The 22,041-nt window shown below is 44.3% G+C and overlaps 1 pseudogene; it reads right to left on the minus strand.

The window, feature by feature from the left end:
- Positions 1 to 305: 305 nt before the first annotated feature.
- On the minus strand, positions 306 to 423 carry LOC124796496 (annotated as a pseudogene).
- Between the last annotated feature and the right edge of the window lie 21,618 nt (positions 424 to 22,041).

Below are 22,041 nucleotides of genomic sequence, written 5' to 3' on the forward strand. Positions count from 1 at the left end.
ACCTAAAAGATGTGATTGTGTTTCACCCATGATACTAAATTACCTTTAAAACATTATCATCACAATTTTGCAAGGTTCCAATACTGATTATATAAAACTCCGTCCGAACAGGCCTTGGAGGGCCAACGGTACCGACCGGCCGCCGTGTAATCCTCAGCCAACAGGCGTCATTGGATGCGGATATGGAGGGGCATGTGGTCAGCACATCGCTCTCCCGGCCGTATGTCAGTTTACGAGACCGGGGCCGCTACTTCTCAATCAAGTAGCTTCTCAGTTTGCCTCATAAGGGCTGAGTGCACCCCGCTTGCCAACAGCGCTCGGCAGACCGGATGGTCACCCATCCAAGTGCTAGCCCAGCCCGACAGCGCTTTACTTCGGTGATCTGACGGGAACAGGTGTTACCACTGCGGCAAAGCCGTTGTCACTGATTATATAACTTATCGATAATTACTTTTTTCCGAATCAGTAGCACTAATGCATGACACTGTGCTGTCGCCGGCCGGGGTGGCCGAGCGGTTCTAGGTGCTACAGTCTGAAACCGCGCGACCGCTACGGTCGCAGGTTCGAATCCTGCCTCGGGCATGGATGTTTGTGGTGTCCTTAGGCTAGTTAGGTTTAAGTAGTTCTAAGTTCAAGGGGACTGATGACCTCAGAAGTTAAGTCCCATAGTGCTCAGAGCCATTTGAACCATTTGAACTGTGCAGTAGTGTAGGTTACCTACATATTTCTGACGCAGTACACACATTCGTTGGGCTTTGTATGATACATCGATGACAGTAAAAGTGAAACATATACATAACAAACGTTAAACATCTCATGATAATGCCTTCTCGAACTTGAAGATAGTTCCTGCAATTGACTAGAAATTAATTACTTTTGAATACATCGTGGGAGTGAACAGTGATCAACGTGTTACAAATATTTTCTATCAGAAACAGTCTTGATCACTATTTATTTATTATGGTGACCGGTTTCGACCACTAGTCATCTTCAGACCAATGAGTAAGAACCTCCTTCTTGTGGTAAATCACTACTCAGTAGTGATTTACCACCAGAAGGAGGTTCTTACTCATTGATCTGAAGATGACCACACTAGTGATCGAAACCGGTCACCGTAATAAATAAATTGTAATCAAGACTGTTTTTGATAGTAAATAAAGACTAGAAATTGCTTCATTTCTCATTTCAAAATAGATAAATGAACCGACAGAACGACACAACAGTAACTACATAAGGGCTGCTGTGGTTCTCTACTCAGTATTATCAATATTAGAGTGGTCAGATACAAAGCATTAACAGTCTAAAGTCTAACTTGCGGCAGTGCAGAAGAAATGGGCCTAGAAATCAAGAGAGCACGCGCAGGCTCCCAGGTAGATGCTGTTTTCCTTGACTTCCGGAAGGCGTTCGATACAGTTCCGCACTGTCGCCTGATAAACAAAGTAAGAGCCTACGGAATATCAGACCAGCTGTGTGGCTGGATTGAAGAGTTTTTAGCAAACAGAACACAGCATGTTGTTCTCAATGGAGAGACGTCTACAGACGTTAAAGTAACCTCTGCCGTGCCACAGGGGAGTGTTATGGGACCATTGCTTTTCACAATATATATAAATGACCTAGTAGATAGTGTCGGAAGTTCCATGCGGCTTTTCGCGGATGATGCTGTAGTATACAGAGAAGTTGCAGCATTAGAAAATTGTAGCGAAATGCAGGAAGATCTGCAGCGGATAGGCACTTGGTGCAGGGAGTGGCAACTGTCCCTTAACATAGACAAATGTAATGTATTGCGAATACATAGAAAGAAGGATCCTTTATTGTATGATTATATGATAGCGGAACAAACACTGGTAGCAGTTACTTCTGTAAAATATCTGGGAATATGCGTGCGCAACGATTTGAAGTGGAATGATCATATAAAACTAATTGTTGGTAAGGCGGGTACCAGGTTGTGATTCATTGGGAGAGTCTTTAGAAAATGTAGTCCATCAACAAAGGAGGTGGCTTACAAAACACTCGTTCGACCTGTACTTGAGTATTGCTCATCAGTGTGGGATCCGTACCAGATCGGGTTCACGGTGGAGATAGAGAAGATCCAAAGAAGAGCGGCGCGTTTCGTCACAGGGTTATTTGGTAACCGTGATAGCGTTACGGAGATGTTTAACAAACTCAAGTGGCAGACTCTGCAAGAGAGGCGCTCTGCATCGCGGTGTAGCTTGCTCGCCAGGTTTCGAGAGGGTGCGTTTCTGGATGAGGTATCGAATATATTGCTTCCCCCTACTTATACCTCCCGAGGAGATCACGATTGTAAAATTAGAGAGATTAGAGCGCGCACGGAGGCTTTCAGACAGTCGTTCTTCCCGCGAACCATACGCGACTGGAACAGGAAAGGGAGGTAATGACAGTGGCATGTAAAGTGCCCTCCGACACACACCGTTGGGTGGCTTGCGGAGTATAAATGTAGATGTAGATGTAGAAAAACGAAATATTTTTAATATTTCATCATTTGGAAAATAAAAGTGTCAAAAGAAAGTACTTTTCCATTCTAAAGTTCAGTTAGGCGCTAAAGTTTGTAAGGATGGCGGGAGCGCTGCGGGGGCAGCAGGGGGGAGGGGGTACTAGCTAATATCTGACTGCACTCAGGGATACTGAAGCAAAAAAGGTTCGGAACCGCCGACCTACATCCTTGAGGTTAGTGTCGACTAATCAGTGTTCAGAATGATTCCCTGATTGACATTTGCAAATACGATCGAAGCAAATGCTTCCAAGGGGAGACAGTACGGCGATCCATTTGTTAGCGTGAGCGATGGGCAGCCGAGGTGTACCAGCACAAGAATCTGTGTAGCAGTAAGCCTTCCGAGAAAATGAAATATCATGTGAATAATTGTCTCGCAAGTGAACATATCCAACAAATGAACTGGCCAGAAAAGCCTCCAGATCCCACAGGGCGTGGTTAGGGACCATGGTAGCTGAGACGAACTGCAGATCGTCAGCCACTAAGGGTTGATTCACAGCTTCGCACAACTCTTCAGGATTTGGATCGACTGCCGGCAGGGTTACTTGGACCGTCTCACAGAGGAGTGCGTGTGACAACTAGCGGTAATCACATTCACTGTTACTTGTTCTGTTCTATATCTGCACATATAATTCGGAAACCAGTTTACGGTGTGAGCTGGAAGGTACTTCTGGTATCACTAACTGCCGCTCCTGTTCCTTTCAGGAATGGCGCGCGTGAAGAATGATTGCGAGTAATCTAATGAGAGTATGGCATTGCCGGGGAGTCCCCTTTCAGGGAGTCCGGCTGCCTGGTGCAAGTCTTTTATTTGCCCCCACTTCGGTGACTTTCGTGTCGATGATAAAGAAAAAATAATGACAACACAACACCCAGTCCCCGACCTGAGAAAATGTCCAACTCGCCTGGCAATCGAACCCGGGCCCTTCGCACAGCATTTAGCCGTGCTGACCTCTCAGCTACGGGGACAGACTATGGATGTCGGTAAAGCGCCGTCTGATACCTAATTTGTCTGTTTTTCTGCCCGTTGTAATTTCACGAGACGTACGTGGGAGAAAATAATATGTCGTCCAATTCTTCTTGGAAAGTACACTCTCGAAATTTCAATACCAGTTCTCCCCACGGTGCACATCGCCCCTCTTGTAGTAGGTGCCACTAGAGATTGTTGAGTTATCTCACCAACGCTCTCACGCGAGCAAACAATCCCGTGACGAAACGCGCTGCTCTTCGATGGATCTGTCGTATCTATCCCACAGGGTGAGTAAATTAAGTCCCTTACAACTTTGGAATGACATAGAAATTTATAGAGATAACTTACAGAAACGGTAGATGTGACATTTTGTAGCAAACAACCTTAAGTTTCATTCACCTAGTGCATCAGTACCCCATTCCGCCACCAGGGGCGCTAGCCTAGTGCACAGCTTCTTATTCAACTTTCCTTGGCGCACAGTTGAAATGGCTACTTTAACTGGCGCGGAGCGTGCTCGCTGCGCTCTGCAACAACCGTTCGCGTAAATTTCGCATCGAATACGCTAAAGAACCTCCACGCTGGCCTACAACTTACTCTTGCATCAAGAACTTTGTTGAGACGCGTTGTTTATTGCGACTTGATAAATCAGCAGGTCGCCCGCGTGTTGGTGATTATTTCGAATTTTGCCAGCAGTCCACAAAAATCAACGCGACGTGCGTCTCGCGAGACTGGCACTCCACAAAAGAGTGTTTAACGAGTACTGCATAGACTTTTACAGTTGAAACCATACAGATTCACAATGGCACAGTGCATTAATGACGCAGATACGGTTCCTCATGGGGAATTCTGCGCGGAAATGTTGCACTGGATAGAGGACGATGAGACATTCCTGAACACAATAATCTTCAGCGATGAGTCAACATTTCTTGTCAGTGGCAAGGTGAACACCCACAACTAAAAAACATGCGGTAGCGAAAATCCACAAGCAACGCTGGAACACGTTCGTGAGAGCTCCGAGGTAACGTGCTTTGTGCCATTAGCAAACTGAAGGTGTACGGCCCTTTGTTATTCATGGAGAAAACTGTCACTGGCATTGTGTGTCTCGATATGTTTGTAAACTTTTTAATTCCACAGATCGATGAAGATGACCGAGATAGGATGGTTTACTGCCAGCAAGACGGTGCACCATTTCCTCACGGAAGTTCGAGGTTTCCTCGATAATCGCTTCCCAGGTCGTGGACTGGCTATGAAGGGCCAATCGCTTGCACACCTTGCTCCTCACATTTGACACCACTCGATTTCTTTCTCTGGGGTTTCATTAAGACCGTATGTATGTTCCTCACCTACCAAACTGTGTAGCAGACCTGAAAAATCAAATCTACGCTGCCGCTGCACATGTTACGCCCGATTTGCTGCAACAAGTATAGGAGGAAACGGATTATCGGTGGGATGTTTGCTGCATCATCAATGGCAGTCACATCGAACCAAATGCCACTTGAGAGTTTTTTGTGAAACTTGAGATTGTCTGCAAAAAAACATCTGCCGATTCTGTAAGTTACCTCAATAAACTTCGATATCATTCCAAAGTTGTAAAGTCCTTTTTGACTGACCCTGTATTAATCCTTTTTTGTAAGTGCACCAGACTGATCAATAGTATTCAGCAATCGGTAGAATGAATGTTTCATGAGCCCCTTCTTTGGTGGATGAATTACATTTCCTTACGATTCTCACAATGAATTTCAGTCAGGCATCTGTTTTTGCTACTCTTTGCTTTGTGTGTTCACACCATTTTAGCTCGCTCCGGATGGTTTCCACTGGGTACTTTACGGTACTTTCTGTATGCAGTGACAGACTTCTTGTTCCCAGTCAACTGTAGTCAGTATCGTAATCGAACAGTATTGCGTATTTAAGTGCGATACTTTGTATTTTTGTACATTCAGGGTCAACCGACATCCCTCCACTAATCGTTAGCCCTCTGTACGTCTTCGTGCACTTCGGTACAGTCTGCTGCGGTTACAGCCTTTTATAGCCGTAGACAACAGCATCCTCCGTCAATAGCCTCACTGAGTCTCCATCGTTACCTACGAGATCATTAATATAACTGTAAATAATAGCGGCGCTATAATATTCCCTTGGAGTACTTCCGAAATTACCTGGAAGTGATTTCCGGTATCGTTACGATTTACAGTTTCCTTGTTTGTATGTTTTTTGGTCATTTATTGTGGACACTGTTGTGTGCAACATGCAGTAAGCTTTTCACTGTTCTTCAGCCCTTTCGAGGTAATGTTGATTGAATTAACGTCCCACCTTTTCATTATTCTTAACACTCGTGTAAAGTACGTGAACCTTAGGTATATTCAAACACTACAGTTCTTTATTCAACGTGTTCCTAATGGAGGTGGTACATATTTGCCTTCCTCCAACCTCTGAACTGACTTAACCAGCCAGTGACCCGAGAATCTACAGTTTAATGTGGATTTCGAACCACGACACTATATAGCATTTTTCACGTATACGAATTATCGCCAGAGATGGGATAAGAGATAGGTGACAGAAAAAATATTATAGACCTATTTATTCGTATTTTGTCATTTGATTACTTAGCCACAGAGCCACACCGTTCACCGTTATAGCACGAAATAAACTGGGGGAGATACTGACGTTGTAATTTCGGAATCAAGTACGGCAACAGAGAAGGAAGCGAGAGTTTACCATGTGAACACGGAATCTGTTAGAACATAAAAAACGGGTCATCTTTTATCAGGGCCTTTGCACAGTTTATCAAAAATTGGATCGGTTGCCGTGAGAGCTACTGAACCACCTAGCAGAGATGCATGTGTGGCGCGTGGGGTCACTAGATCGAATATTTATTGCCCAGTTGTTATGGACGAGATTTTACAGTAATGCCCCGTACATCTTGAAATATGTATCTTAGTTTTCAAAATTATTCTAGTTACATACTATGGACATTAGTAAGATTTATCATATTAAATGACTCCTCCAAATACTGGACACTTCAGTATATGCTTAATCGAAGGATTGTTACTGCTTATTTCATTCTACAGTTAATATTAGGAATATGACTATTTCTTTTTCTTTCAAAATGACCCTTCCGCTCCACACTCTCTCCATCTCTAACTACAAAAAAATTCAAATTAGCTGCACAGCAGACAGATTTTTCTACAGTATTGGTTCAAATGGCTCTGAGCACTATGGGACTTAACATCTATGGTCATCAGTCGCCTAGAACTTAGAACTACTTAAACCTAACTAACCTAAGGACATCACACAACACCCAGTCATCACGAGGCAGAGAAAATCCCTGACCCCACCGGGAATCGAACCCGGGAACCCGGGCGCGGGAAGCGAGAACGCTACCGCACGACCACGAGCTGCGGACTTTCTACAGTATTATTTAACATCTAGCGGCCTAGATATTTTGCCAATTACTTTATTATTTAAGGTATTTACAATTACACATTCATTTTTTATGCTACCATTTCTTAATTACGTTCTGCTGAGAGTTCCCAGTTCGTTTTCCCGCTTATTTTTGGAAAGGTGTGATATACAGCACGCTGAATGTTTATTTTAAGTATAGAAAGGTAATAATTGTGAAGAGTAAGATTCGCTGCAAAATTTCAGAAGACGGGAAAAGCCTCGCGCATTGGATTCTAGTGTCGGCGTCGTTCTGCTGGGGTTCGGTTCCTCACTTAAAGCCGGCGCACTGTTGAACGAAGTGAACCGGCTTCACCATGAAACTCGCGGAAACATAGTACGGGGACACGGATTTTAACTCATGTCCTCTATCGCTACAGTAGCAAGCCCGTTTACTCGCTACCCGTTTTCTGCACTTTCCCTGTCATAATAAACGACACGCTGGCGGATCAAGTGGCCCACACCGCAGATCAACATTACTGCACACACCAAGGTTCAGTATCGAGAGAGAAAAAAAACCTGCTCGTGCGGGGAATGCTGCTCGGTGTCTCTAGTGGCTACCGGCTGATTCAATATACGTCACTTATGGCTGAGTTATTAAGAAGTCAGTCCTCACGACAAGGATAAGCAGCAGGATCTGGAAGGTAAGAAACTGAGTACAAAAGGAATTTTAATGGGACGTACCGGACCGAACTCTGTGAGGGAAACCGGAGCAGAAGAGAGAATGAGACGCGAGCTGTCAGCGACAACGGCAGTCCAGTCCCGGAAGGGAGCAACCACTAACGAGCCCGGCGCTAGCTGCGCCTCCTGGTGCCCAGCCGGAGGACTAGGACCACTACTGTGCGACTGCGGCGTCCCGGACTTCTCTCAAGAGGAGAGGACACACCCTGGCACCCATCAGTTTCGACGGACCTCGCAATACTAGAGCAGCGTGCAAGCAGGCAGGCGGTTGTGCAAAGCGTTTTGCTTAGGGAGACACTAGGCGAATGCTGTGTCTGGCGTTGCCCCGGAACCATCACCGGGTAGCGAGGCTCCGATCCCCGCATACATTGCGGCCCGTTCGTCGGGTTGTGGCAAGTGTCGTATCGGCTTTAGCCGAACACGACGATTTGCGATTTAACAACGCACCACTCACGATCCAGCCTCTCAGCTTCACTCCCACTAGTAAACTTCAAACCCCACAAAATATCTCCTGCACGCTGAGCGAGACTAGCACTCGTGGAAGCTGTGCAGCATAATGTCTATTTTTATTTAGAATAACAGTAGGGGAAGGTTTTGCAACTTGGAACAGTTTTCACACTATCACTTATAGCCAGTCTCACTACAGAAGTTTAATATAACTTTTTTATACCAGTCTTAAATAGTACACTACTGGCCATTAAAATTCCTACACCAAGAAGAAATGCAGATGATAAACGGGTATTCATTGGACAAATATATTATACTAGAACTCACATGTGATTACATTTTCGCGCAGTTTGGGTGCATAGATCCTGAGAAATAAGTAACCAGAACAACCTCCTCTGGCCGTAATAATGGCCCCGATACGCCTGGGCATTGAGTCAAACAGAGCTTGGATGGCGTGTGCAGGTACAGCTGCCCATGCAGCTTCAACACGATACCACAGTTCATCAAGAGTAGTGACTGGCGTATTGTGACGAGCCAGTTACTCGGCCACCATTGATCAGACGTTTTCAATTGGTGAGACATCTGAAGAATGTGCTGGCCAGGGCAGCAGTCGAACACTTTCTGTATCCAGAAATAGAAATGCCCGTACAGGACCTGCAACATGCGGTCGTGCATTATCCTGCTGAAATGTAGGGTTTCGCAAGGATTGAATGAAGGGTCGTAACAAATCTGAAATGTAACGTTCACTGTTCAAACTGCCGTCAATGCGAACAAGCGGTGACCGAGACGTGTAACCAATGGCACCCCATACCATCACGCCGGGTGATACGCCAGTATGGCGATGACGAATACACGCTTCCAATTTGCGTTCACCGCGATGTCGCCAAACACGGATGCGACCACCATGATGCTGTAAACAGAACCTGGATTCATGGGAAAAAAATGACGTTTTGCCATTCGTGCACCCAGGTTCCTCGTTGAGTACATCATCGCAGGCGCTCCTGTCTGTGATGCAGCGTCAATGTTAACCGCATGGTCCCCGAGCCGATAGTCCATGCTGCTGCAAACGTCGTCGAACTGTTCGTGCAGATGCTTGTTGTCTTGCAGACGTCCCCATCTCTTGACTCAGGGATCGACACGTGGCTGCACGATCAGTTACAGCCATGCGGATAAGATGCCTGTCATCTCGACTGCTAGTGGTACGAGGCCGTTGGGATCCAGCACGGCGTTCCGTATTACACTCCTGAACACACCGACTCCATATTCTGCTAACAGTCATTGGATCTCGACCAAAGCGAGCAGCAATGTCGCGATACGATAAACCGCAATCGCGATAGGCTGCAATCCGCCCTTTATCAAAGTCGGAAGCGTGATGGTACGCATTTCTCCTCCTTACACGAAGCATCACAACAACGTTTCACCAGGCAACGCCGGTCAATTGCTGTTTGCGTATGAGAAATCTGTTGGAAACTGTCCTCATGTCAGCACGCTGTAGGTGTCGCCACCGGCGCCAACCTTGTATAAATGCTCTGAAAAGCTATTCATTTCCATATCACAGCATCTTGTTCCTGTCGGTTAAATTTCGCGTCTGTAGCACGTCATCTCCGTGATGTAGCAATTTTAATGGCCAGTAGTGTAGCATTCTTTGTGCGCTCCAGTCCTCCGAAACTACAACAATTTATTCCAGGAAACTAAGGTACTTCCAAATCTGAAAAAATGTTCAAGGTTCAACGTGTCATGTACCTAGAACATAATACACTCTAAGACGTAAAAAAAGTTTACAGTTCTAGAAAAATTTGATGATTTATTCAACAGAAAGGGCTTCACAAAATGAGGAAGTCAGTAACGTTTTGTCCACTTCTGGCCCTTATGCAAGTAGTTATTCAGCATGGCGTTGACTGACAGAGTTGTTCGATGACACCTGAGGGATATCGTGATAAATTCTGTCGAAATGGCGCATTGTTGTTGTGGTTGTTTCAGTCCAGAGACTGGTTTGATGCAGCTCTCCATGCTACTCTATCCTGTGCAAGCTTCTTCATCTCCCAGTACCTACTGCAACCTACATCCTTCTTAATCTGTTTAGTGTATTGATCTCTTCGTCTCCCTCTACGATTTTTATCCTCCACAATGCCCTCCAATACTAAATTGGTGATCCCTTGATGCCTCAGAATATGCCCTTACCAACCGATGGCGCGTTAGATGCTCAAAATTCCGAGCTGGTTGGATGCCCTGCGCATAAGGCTCCAAATGCTCTCAATTTGGGAGAGATTCGGCGACCTTTCTGACCAAGGCAGGGTTCGGCAAGCACGAAAACAAATAGTAGAAATTCTCGTCGTGTGAGGGCGTGCACTATTTTGCTGAAATATAAGCTCACGATGGCTTGCCATGGGGGACAACAAAAGGGGCGTAGAATAAAGTCGACCTATCTTTGTGCTGTAAGGGGTCCTGCTATGAAAACAAACGGCATCTCACACCATCACTCCTCGTTGTCGGGCTATGTAACGGGAAAGAGTCAGTTTTGTATCCCACCGTTGTCTCGTGCTTCTCCAGACACACCTGCGTTGGTTATCAGGGCTCACTTCGAAGCAGGGCTCATCACTGAAGACAATTCTACTCCAGTCTATGAGATTCCAGGCCAAAGACGTGCCTGCAGTTGTCCAAGACAGCAGAGGGATAACAATCTGACTGTCGCCCGCCATACCATCCGACAACCAGGGGTGCCATTTCTTTTCCTAGAATGGAGCCTTTGGTTGGTTTTCCACATCCCCTTAGGTGACTACCGGGCTGGTCCCCACGCCCAGCCTCAGTTACACGGCTCAAAGACAGCTGAACACTTTCGCACTATTCCATGGATTACACTAGTCGCAGACGGGGTACACCAATTCCTTCCCGGTGGGTACGGGGTGGCGGCAGGAAGGACATCCGGCCACCCCTTCAACGAACATTGTCACATCCGATTAACCATGCCGACCCTGCGTATCCGCGGAAAAAACGGTACACGCAAAAGAAGGAAAAGAATGGAGCCTTTGGTTGTCACCTGCGGCATCCTCACAGCACAGTGATTTGTCGATGATATTCTACGCCCCGTTTTGTTGCCTTTCATGGTAAGCCATTCTCGGCTCACAATTCGGCAAGATAATGCCCGCCCGCACATGGCAAGCGTTCCTACTGGTTGCCTCCATGCTTATCAAATCCTATCTTGGCCAGCAAGGTCGCCGGATCTCTTCACCAATTGAGAGCGTTTGGAGCTTTATGTACAGATCCCTCCAACCAGCTCAGGATTTTGACAATCTAACGCCTCAGTTAGTCAGAATTTGGCACCATTTCCAACAACTCCGTTAATTAATGCCAAGCCTAATAACTGCTTGCATAAGGGCCAGAGGTGGATCAACGCGTTATTGACTCGCTCAGTTTGTGAAGCTCTTTCTCTTAAATAAATCATCCAATTTCTCTGAAATTGCAATGATTTGCTTGTCCGATCGTGTACGAGGGTGAGTCAAATGAAAACCTTAAATTTGTAATAACAAATCGAAATTTCGCGCCGTTATCCTGTAAGTTGGTAAGCTCGCTACAAACAGCGTGCAGAATGGCCTGTAGGTTGCAGCATAGTGCAGATGCACGCATACTGTCGCAGAATCAGCATAAAGATGGCCGCCCCACTTGCGACTTGCACCAGGGAGGAACAGCGTTCTGTTGTTCAGTTTTTGCGTAGTGAAGGTGTGAAACCCACTGAAATTCATCGACGAATGAAGGTTCAGTACGGTGATGCATGTTTGTCAGCACGAATGGAGTAGGAAGTTCGCAAATGGTATGACTTCAGTGGAAGATGCTCCTCGTTCAGGTCAGGCACAACGAGTTGTGACTCCACAGAACATTGTAGCAGTTGAAGCCATAGTGAAGGAAAACCGCCGAGTGACAATGAATGACATTGTAGCATGTTTACAGATTAGTTATGGGTCAGCACATCATATTGTGCATGATGTGCTCCAGTTTCACAAAGTGTCTGCAAGATGGGTGCCACACCAGCTGACTCCTGAAATGAGAGAACGACGTGTTGATGCTTGTGAAGAACTTCTTCGGCACTTTGAACGAGAAGGTGATGGCTTCCTTGCAAGAATCGTTACTGGAGACGAAACCTGGGTTCACTTCCACCAACCGGAAACGAAGATAGAGCTAGGAATGGCGCCATTCCTCAGCACCAAACCAAAGAAGTTTCGAACAGAACCATCAGCAGGGAAGGTTATGCTGACTCTCTTTTGGGATGAAAAAGGCATATTTTGGAGCATTACATGCCTAGAAGGACCACTGTCACCAGTGCATCATACGCAGACCTCCTAAAAAATCATCTGCGGCCCGCAATCAAATCACAGCGACATGGATTGCTGTCAGCAGGTGTCCTTTTGCAACATGACAATGCAAGGCCCCACGCTGCCCGTACAACAGTTGCAACAATCAGAGACCTGCATTCTGAGTGTCTTCCTCATTCTCCATACTCACCAGACTTTGTCCCAAGTGATTTCCATATGTGTGGACCACTCCAAGACGCAATGGGAGGAAAGAAGTTGCTTTTTGATGAAGAAGTACGCCACGTGGTGCATGAGTGGTTGCGCGGACTACCAAAAGAATTTTTTCTAAAGGAATTGATGCACTTTGTAAGCGCTGGAGGACTTGAATTGAGCGTGGGGGAGATTATGTTGAAAATTGATACAGCTTTGTACCACTTCTGCACAGTAAAAAAGGTGATGGCTTCCTTGCAAGAATCGTTATTGGAGACGAAACCTGGGTTCACTTCCACCAACCGGAAACGAAGATAGAGCAAGGAAAAAAAAAAATTTAAGGTTTTCATTTGACTCACCCTCATACATCACATCTATTGATTACCGTCCCATTCGGATAATTCCTTCGTGGTACTCCATTTTTTGTCTTTGAGTGTAGTTACAAATGCTGCACAAAACCGGAAATCGTGTCTCTCAACAACAGGAACAGCAGAAATCGTCGGAAACTGGTTCTGCCGGTCTGTAGTGCGCATTCCTTCATGTGGTTCTATAACTGATCACTAAATTGAGCTACCGACCGGAAACATCGTACGTTCCTGGGCACAGTATCCTCAAGGCACAACACTCTCCACTACATGAAATTTGTGTGAGCTTTCATTCTCTTGCCAAAGCGTAAAATATTTCACGCGTCTCGAAGTCCACTGTGAGTTGTATGCAGGTCGTACACCACTTAACCACCGTCCCGGTTAGGAAAGAACGTCTGTAACGGATGTTGATTACTTTGAAACCGATTTTCTTTTTAGAAAATGAGACCGTAGTGACGTTGTGACCTCGGCCTGTTCACAAGAAGTAATTTCTTGTGTACCCCGACTAGAATGCCGAGGTTTGTAGAAAGCGGTGAGTGGCAGGGTGTGGCCTGTCGTGAACACAGCGCCACATTCACCTCAGCTGGCACACCCCTACAGCATAGCACATGATCCGCAACGGCGGATTTTATACTCCTGCTCTTCCGGAAAGCATTTGACGCGGTGCCCCAGTGCAGATTATTGACCAAGGTGCGAGTATACGGTTTAGGCTCCCCAATATGTCAGTGGCTCGAAAATGTTTAAGCAATAGAACCCAGTAAGGTGGTCCCCGGCGGTGACGTATAGCCAGGAGTGCCCCATGGAAGTTGATAGGACCGTTTTTACTCACTATACAGGTTGAACATTAATATAACAAAACCAACGAATTGCAGGGACGGATTACCGATTGGAAATAGAGGAAAAAGGTTCTGTAAACATGTGTCCAGAAATGCAACGATATCAAAGTATATGGCGCTGGCGAATGACAGTTCCTCTGACCACGTGCAGTGTGTCCCCATGTGTTGCAGGTCTGCAGGTCGTGTGATTGACGCAGCGTACTGTAAGCAGCAGAACGGTCCGGTATTAATGTTGGGAACAAGCCAAGAAGGTGTCTGTGTACTTCCATGCAGATGGAAACGGTCGAGAGGCAGCACGGCTGTAACAAAACAAGTACTCTCACAAACACCAACCACATCATACAACAATTTGAATCCCTTTTTCGGCGTTCCTGTGATCACAGGTCCTTTCAGACACGCGAATGTGTTGGTCGGCCACTTGCCTGGAGCTCGTACTAGGATTCGTCTCAATATCCTATCGAACCCGGTCCCTCAAATGTGCTGTACGCACAGCCTGACACCTCCTTGCACGTTCATCAGTCTGAAAGGACCCATGATCACTCAAACGCCCAAAAAGGGCTTGAAATTGTTTCTGGAAGTGTATAAAACTGAATGATCAGAAGAGATGTCTCATATATGTAAGTAGTTAACAAAGATATCCCGCTCTTTTGTACCCTTAATGGAGCAGTTGTCTTTGAAAAATCCAAAAAGTCGACTTTTTTTAAATTTTTGGCTTAAAATTCTCTATGGAAAGTCTACTTTATTGCAGTGTTCATTCCAAGTACGTCAGAAACTTCGCTATCCAGCAACAAGACAATTTGTGAAAAAGTCTTTCCGAAAACCATTCACAGCTAGAAAATATTAGTCTACGCGTGATTTCTACGACGGCCTAACACGCAATATGGAAATTATGAATGTGCTCGAAATCGCGTATCGAATGGGCAGACCAGCGGAGGCAGAAGCTGCCAAAGATGCCCGAAGGACCACCAAGGCCACGAAGAAAATGGAGGAGGACCTCCTTTTGGATCCGGAAGGATCAGTGTACGGTCTAGAGTTCGCTAACTAGAGATATGTTTAAATTAACTACAAAAAAATGTGACCCAAAATGTTAAACACGTTCTTCTCGAAATTGCATTTTCCATAACGTAACATGAGAACTGTACATATGATCTTGATCAGAATTTGATGCCGGCATTCTAAATCGAATTATCCATCGGCGCACATAGCCGTTTTACGATATCTTCAAAAGTCTATTTTCGATGCACGCTTTTGTTTGTCTCGATTTTGTGGGCGAAGAAAGTGACTTTTGTTTCAACAGGTCATCAGTTTGTTAGATTTTAATATTTTTCAATTGTTCTGTGTATACTAATACAAAACATACTAAAAATAGCTTACGAAAAACTACTTTGATTCAGGTCCAAAAGGAGGACTTCGGGAATTTCCGCCGATAACCAATGTTCCGGCTGCTATGGGTCCCTCCAACTGGCGCAGCGGTTACAGGGAGCTCCCAATGTCGATACAAAAATGATTTCTTAAAGACAAAAGCGTAAAAATTATGTCATAAGATTTACCATCAATTTTTATTTTACTTGAAAAATTACGGAAGTATCCAATTTTTCATGCATTCTACTCTCTTAAGTAGTAGAAGCTGTAAGGCTACCAGCTAACAGTCTTCAAAATTTCGGCACTTTGCACTGGGCTTAAAAAAACGATAGTTTTTTTTCTTTTGTACTCTATGGTTGTGTAGGTAGGCAGAGATATCGCTGGCCACAGATGTCATGAACAGCAGCGGTCACGTGTCTCGGAGTGATCACTGAAGAGTTTTGCCGCGGTGTGAGGGCGGGCAGTTCCAGCAACGTTGTGAATTCGGGATGTTAGGACGTGAGGCTAGACAGGTGCACTTACCGATTTCCTTGTCTGGTCCTTGTTCAAACAGTATTATTAAGATACTTTTTCGATTTAACGGTTTTTAATTTATTATTCGATAAGGGTTTTTGTTTGCTGCTACATATAGTTAGGTGAGTCTTTGCGATGGTTTCTTCTATCAGGTTTGTATAGCGTCTGTCTTTCAGTATATTCCTTTGTATAATGTTTACACAGCATTTCCGATAGTTCGCGATCTTGATTGTTCGTAACTGCCAACACGTGATTAAATCAAACAGCAATCTAAATTGTTTCCCTTTGTTGTTATTTCTTAATCTCTTTTCAGTTTACTTTACTAAACGACCCACGTGAAGTAGGTAAGTAACTGGCTTGCCGTGTGGCGTGTGAATATTCCCTTGTGGTGCCCAATTTAATTCGCAATTTTTTTGCGATTGTGCTGCCGGATAGTAGCCAGACGGTTGGATGTGAATCTGAATCGCGGTGTTCCTTTTGTGTGGCCTACCACTTGCGGACGTATGCAAGCTGTTAGTCGATCGGTTGCTGGTAACGTGTTATCATTTCTCCTGCACGTTACCCTTATCCATCCAGTAAGGTCAGAGCAGTAAAACGATTGAGTCATACAACGACCCTACTGTAACCTCTTGTCCTACATATAAGTAAAATCTTTTCCACTCCACTGGGTGGTCAGTTTGACGGATATATTTACAGATTTGTTTTGAAGAATCTACGGCTGTGTGTACAGACGATATGACATGTGTACAGGTTTGTATTCGTGGTCCTATTTCTGAGCTTCTACCTCTGCGGATGCTGGTGTAGTTAAGATAAAATTTTCAGTTCTCTTCTGGCTTCTTCGCGCTTTTTGTTCCTTTTACCTGTCGCTTCAAAATTTCTTACTGCTATATTTGCCTTATAGGTCCATATCCTACCTCCCACGTTTTTCTTATTTGCAGAATACTATATAAGTTTCTTGTTACGAAGGTTTTAAATTACTTATTTACCCATTGCAGAGGTTTATGATAGGACCAAGCTCCCTTTTCTTATTAATATTTTCCCCCTTTCTTCACAGATAATCCAATGATAATAGTCATGGGTGACTGGAATTCGTCAGTAGGAAAAGGGAGAGAAGGAAACATAGTAGGTGAATATGGATTAGGAGGAAGAAATGAAAGAGGAAGCCGCCTAGTAGAATTTTGCACAGAGCATAACTTAATCATAGCTAACACTTGGTTCAAGAATCATAAAAGAAGGTTGTATACCTGGAAGAATCCTGGAGATACTAAAAGGTATCAGATAGATTATATAATGGTAAGACAGAGATTTAGGAACCAGGTTTTAAATTGCAAGACATTTCCAGGGGCAGATGTGGATTCTGACCACAACCTATTGGTTATGAACTGCAGATTGAAAGTGAAGAAACTGCAAAAAGGTGGGAATTTAAGAAGATAGGACCTGGATAAACTGAAAGAACCAGAGGTTGTAGAGAGTTTCAGGGACAGGATAAGGGAACAATTGACAGGAATGGGGGAAAGAAATACAGTAGAAGAAGAATGGGTAGCTCTGAGGGATGAAGTAGTGAAGGCAGCAGAGGATCAAGTAGGTAAAAAGACGAGGGCTAATAGAAATCCTTGGGTAACAGAAGAAATATTCAATTTAATTTATGAAAGGAGAAAATATAAAAATGCAGTAAATGAAGCAGGTAAAAAGGAATACAAACGTCTCAAAAATGAGATCGACAGGAAGTGCAAAATGGCTAAGCAGGGATGGCTAGAGGACAAATGTAAGGATGTAGAGGCTTGTCTCACTAGGGGTAAGATAGATACTGCCTACAGGAAAATTAAAGAGACCTTTGGAGAGAAGAGAACCACTTGTATGACTATCAAGAGCTCAGATGGAAACCCAGTTCTAAGCAAAGAAGGGAAAGCAGAAAGGTGGAAGGAGTATATAGAGGGTCTATACAAGGGCGATGTACTTGAGGACAATATTATGGAAATGGAAGAGGATGTAGATGAAGATGAAATGGGAGATACGATACTGCGTGAAGAGTTTGACAGAGCACTGAAAGACCTGAGTCGAAACAAGGCCCCGGGAGTAGACAACATTCCATTAGAACTACTGATGGCCTTGGGAGAGCCAGTCATGACAAAACTCTACCATCTGGTGAGCAAGATGTATGAGACAGGCAAAATACCCACAGACTTCAAGATGAATATAATAATTCCAATCCCAAGAAAGCAGGTGTCGACAGATGTGAAAATTACCGAACTATCAGTTTAATAAGTCACAGCTGCAAAATACTAACGCGAATTCTTTACAGACGAATGGAAAAACTGGTAGAAGCGGACCTCGGGGAAGATCAGTTTGGATTCCGTAGAAATGCTGGAACACGTGAGGCAATACTAACCTTACGACTTATCTTAGAAGAAAGATTAAGAAAAGGCAAACCTACGTTTCTAGCATTTGTAGACTCAGAGAAAGCTTTTGACAACGTTAACTGGAATACTCTCTTTCAAATTCTGAAGGTGGCAGGGGTAAAATACAGGGAGCGAAAGGCTATTTACAATTTGTACAGAAACCAGATGGCAGTTATAAGAGTCGAGGGACATGAAAGGGAAGCAGTGGTTGGGAAAGGAGTGAGACAGGGTTGTAGCCTATCCCCGATGTTATTCAATCTGTATATTGAGCAAGCAGTAAAGGAAACAAAAGAAAAATTTGGAGTAGGTATTAAAATTCATGGAGAAGAAGTAAAAACTTTGAGGTTCGCCGATGACATTGTAATTCTGTCAGAGACAGCAAAGCACTTGGAAGAGCAGTTGAACGGAATGGACAGTGTCCTGAAAGGAGGATATAAGATGAACATCAACAAAAGCAAAACGAGGATAATGGAATGTAGTCAAATTAAATCGGGTGATGCCGAGGGGATTAGATTAAGAAATGAGACACTTAAAGTAGTAAAGGAGTTTTGCTATTTAGGGAGTAAAATAACTGATGATGGTCGAAGTAGAGAGGATATAAAATGTAGACTGGCAATGGCAAGGAAATCGTTTCTTAAGAAGAGAAATTTGTTAACATCGAGTATAGATTTAAGTGTCAGGAAGTCGTTTCTGAAAGTATTTGTATGGAGTGTAGTCATGTATGGAAGTGAAACATGGACGATAACCAGTTTGGACAAGAAGAGAATAGAAGATTTCGAAATGTGGTGCTACAGAAGAATGCTGAAGATAAGGTGGGTAGATCACGTAACTAATCAGGAGGTATTGAATAGGGTTGGGGAGAAGAGAAGTTTGTGGCACAACTTGACCAGAAGAAGGGATCGGTTGGTAGGACATGTTTTGAGGCATCAAGGGATCACAAATTTAGCATTGGAGGGCAGCGTGGAGGGTAAAAAATCGTAGAGGGAGACCAATAGATGAATACACTAAGCAGATTCAGAAGGATGTAGGTTGCAGTAGGTACTGGGAGATGAAGAAGCTTGCACAGGATAGAGTAGCATGGAGAGCTGCATCAAACCAGTCTCAGGACTGAAGACCACAACAACAATCCGATGATGCCCCAAAAGGCTGAAATCCGTTATTGAATAATGATTATTTTGCAACCAAGACTGTTTCTTTCCCAAACCACACGTAATTGTGTAATCGGAGCAGTACAATGTACGTGAAGTTTCATTGTTTAATAAATATAGAGTCCAGGATTTGTAATTCTATTAACAACGTTCATATGCCTCAATCCCTTGAATGAATGTCCAATTAATTTCATTCCTATTCTTTTACTGAGAAACTAGAGATAGCATTACCTCCTTTCCTCAAATTAATGAATGCCGATGAATAAACTGGACATACATAGGTCCAGTTCCGGTAATTCTGATGCGACGGGGCCCATAATTAAAACTAACAATAACATTTCACATCACGGCATTTTGCAAGTGGAAATCGCACACCGCAAGGTGGCTTGCGGAGTGTTGATGCAAACGAATGCAGTGGTTAGCGCATCATCAGGTGTCGTAAAACATACGAGGAGCGTTCATTAAGTAATGCAACAATTTTTTTCTGAAAACAGGTCGGTTTTACTCAAGATTCCAATACACCACGTGAAACGTCCCTTTTGAAAAATTATAAATTACTGTGCTGATAAACCTCTTACGTTATTTGATTTTCAAACAGCTGAGCAAAACTGAACGTACTCAGACATTTCTCTCTTTACTTATTCCGATCAACAGTAAACTAACACACAATTTTTATTTTTATTTTTATTTATTTATTTTTTAGCGCAACACAATCTGACTTTCAATCATCCCTACAAAAGAATCGCCCTGGCTAACAATAACCTATACCTTTAATGAATCACTTACCTCACAAAAATCTTCGTTACTCGAACTACTGCAATACAGCGAGCGCCAATATTGCCAGCTAAATAAAAGATTCTAACTACTGAAGTCACTAACTACTGATAGGCACATACAGTCTTACAAATTTCCTTTTTCTGATGGACACACGTCCACACCGTCCGCTATCAAAACTGTGCCATCTCCCTCCCCCTCCCCTCCCACATCCACCACTGCTGGCAGTCACCTCCAACTGCGCAACTCTTACGCGCTGTTCACACCCAACAGCCCAACACTACAATAGCGAATATTCCAACAATGCCAACCAGCCACAGACTGCACACAGCACAGTCAGTGATTTTCATACAGAGCGCAACGTGGCGTCACCAACATAAAAACCTAAACAGCCTACTTACACATGTAATTCCCCAGTATTTTGGCTACAAAAACCAATTTTTCAACATGATCCCCGTTCAATGTGACGGCCTTACGCCAAATTACGGTGAAGGCTTGCATTCCTTCATGGTACCACTCTATTCGTCGATGTCGGAGCCGTCTTGCGGCATCAGTAACCTCCCCACTACCTACGTACTCCTTTCCGCGGAGAGTATCCTTGATTGAGACAAACAGATGCAAGCGGGAAGGGGCGAGATCGGGGCTGTAGGGTGGATGAGGAAGAAGAGTCGAAGGGAGTTTTGTGAGCTTCTCTCGGGTGCGCAGACTTGCGTGAAGTCCTGCGTTGTCATGGACATGTTCATTTGCATTTTCGTGACGACGAACACGCTAGAGTCGTTTTTTCAATTTCCTGAGAGGTACACAACTCTGAGAGCCCCTAATGTGTCACCACTGTCAACAGAAACGTCGAGTTGATCAGCGAGGTGCTTGGTTGTCATCCACCGATTACCTCGAATGGGAGTGTCCGAGAGTTCCAGCACTGTAGGAATCACAGCTGTGTGCGACCTTGTTACGGTGGTGTCAGGCGCCTCGCCCAACGACTCGCCGTGCTTTTGTTCACTGCCAGGTGTCCGTAGACAACGATTATCTGCGATGCTACGGTTTTCCGCCAAAAGAAACTCAATGGCAGCTCTCTGCTTGGGAAGCACCTAGGTTCCAGACGCCATTTTGAAGGCTGCTTCTTGCACCGCCACCTAACAGAACTTCATGAAACTGTAGGGACTGAAGCGGGAATATTCCACGATGTTGTTGTTGTTGTTGTTGTTGTGGTCTTTAGCCCTGAGACCGGTTTGATGCAGCTCTGCATGCTACTCTATCCTGCGCAAACTTCTTCATCTCCCAGTACCTACTGCAGCCTACATGCTTCTGAATCTGCTTAGTGGATTCATCTCTTGGTCTCCCTCTACGATTTTTACCCTCCTCGCTGCCCTCCTATACTAAATTGGTGATCCCTCGATGTCTCAGAACAAGTCCTACCAACCGATCCCTTCTTCTAGTCAAGTTGTGTCACAAGCTCCTCTTCTCCTCAATTCTATTCAGTACCTCCTCATTAGTCATGTGATCTACCCATCTAATCTTCAGCATTCTTCTGTAGCACCACATTTCGAAAACTTCTATTCTCTTCTTGTCCAAACTATTTATCGTCCACGTTTCGCTTCCATACATGGCTACACTCCATACAAACACTTTCAGAAACGACTTCCTGAGACTTAAATCTATACTCGATGTTAACAAATTTCTCTTCTTCAGAAACGCTTTCTTTGCCATTGCCAGTCTACATTTTATATCCTCTCTACTTCGACCATCATCAGTTATTTTGCTCCCCGAATAGCAAAACTCCTTTACTACTTTAAGTGTCTCATTTCCTAATCTAATTCCCTCAGCATCACCCGACTTAAATCGACTACATTGCATTATCCTCGTTTTGCTTTTGTCGATGTTCATCTTATACCCTCCTTTCAAGACACTGTCCATTCCGTTCAACTGCTCTTCCAAGTCCTTTGCTGTCTCTGACAGAATTACAATGTCATCGGCGAACCTCAAAGTTTTTTTTTTCCTTCTCCATGGATTTTAATACCTACTCCGAACTTTTCTTTTGTTTCCTTTATTGCTTGCTCAATATAGAGGTTGAGTAACATCGGGTATAGGCTACAATCCTGTCTCACTCCC

Source organism: Schistocerca piceifrons, chromosome 4 (genome assembly GCF_021461385.2).
Source record: "Schistocerca piceifrons isolate TAMUIC-IGC-003096 chromosome 4, iqSchPice1.1, whole genome shotgun sequence".
NCBI classification, from domain to species: Eukaryota; Metazoa; Arthropoda; class Insecta; order Orthoptera; family Acrididae; genus Schistocerca; species Schistocerca piceifrons.